The sequence below is a fragment of the Cyprinodon variegatus genome, unplaced genomic scaffold (genome assembly GCF_000732505.1).
Source record: "Cyprinodon variegatus isolate N-32 unplaced genomic scaffold, C_variegatus-1.0 Scaffold232, whole genome shotgun sequence".
NCBI lineage: Eukaryota > Metazoa > Chordata > Actinopteri > Cyprinodontiformes > Cyprinodontidae > Cyprinodon > Cyprinodon variegatus.
Window position 1 is genome coordinate 232,537 of NW_015150685.1, and position 1,365 is coordinate 233,901.

Here is a 1,365-nt window from a genome sequence, read left to right on the forward strand (position 1 = left end):
TCAGCAGATGGCCTCTCACACTGAGCCTGGTTCTGCTGGAGGTTTCTTCCTGTTAAAAGGGAGTTTTTCCTCTCCACTGTCACTACTAGCATGCTTGGTGTGAGGGATCGCCTTCGAGTCAATTAGTCTATGCAATCAACTGGTTTTCCTTACAGTAGATAGAAAACTTTAAATCAATTTGACTGTATGATCTGGTCAACTGTAAAGTGCCTCGAGATTACATGTGTTGTGAATTTGAGCTATATAAATAAACTTAACTAAACTGAACTTTTCTGTCACATGAAATGTTTCCAATATAACCTTTTTAATGTGAAAAAAAAATTTATAAAGTAGATGTAAGATGTGATTTTTCCCCCTGATGATTTTACTGAAGACAGAAAAAAAAATCTAATCATGGTGGTCCTATCAAGAATTGTAAGGGCACCTTTAGAATAATTGGTTATGCAAAACTTAATGTTCCGTTCATCTCATTCTTCCATGTCCTGCTGCAGCAAAGCTTCACATCCCATTGGATGGGTTAAATGCAGAGGTAAATTTCTCCAATTTGAGATCAATAAAGTTAAATTATTATTAACATTAAGTTCCACCATTTTCTTTTTAAATACTTCCTCGTAAGTCCTGGGCATCATCAATATACTTTCTGAGAAACGCATAATGTACATTTAAATGCAATATTCAGTATCTTAATGGTTAAATCCTAAACTTCAGAACACCTCACATTGTACCTCCTACCTCCCGTTCCATGCTCCTTTCCCTTCACCTTTCACAGGGTCAACAGTAAGAGCACCATCCAGGGTAGGAAAAGAGCTCCTGACTACTGTGCTGAATCCAGACAGCCTTCAGTCTTATGGACATCATTGTAATGATGCAGTAATGTTGGTGTGTGCCCTTACAGGGACACATAAAGGATCGTGGGCAACCTTATAGCTCCTAGAGGCTCCTAGGATCATGATGAGGTCCCAATGCTAACTGCATCGGCTCTGAGAAGCATACTGATTCCTGGTCCTAGGTCCTTCCTAACTGCCAGCACTTTTTAGATAGGAATTAATTAGCTAGCTGACTAAACGCACTGTTCTGACATTGTTAAAGAGTCCTTACCAATTTGAGGTGTTTGGATGGAGCCGTTGACTTTAATTGACACATGTGATCCTATTGAGTTTCAGATGTTTTTGTTTTTGTTATTTCCTGCATGCATTTTTGATTTGCTCTTGACGTCATTGACCATCACCTTCTGAGCCACATTCATCAGTGTTAGTGAATCAGTGATTTACTAGCGTCTGAATGCTTACAAGAGACTATTAAGATTTTGGCTTAAGAAATTCAGTTTACCTCTTAGACAAAAACAATTGCTAATTCATACTAGAG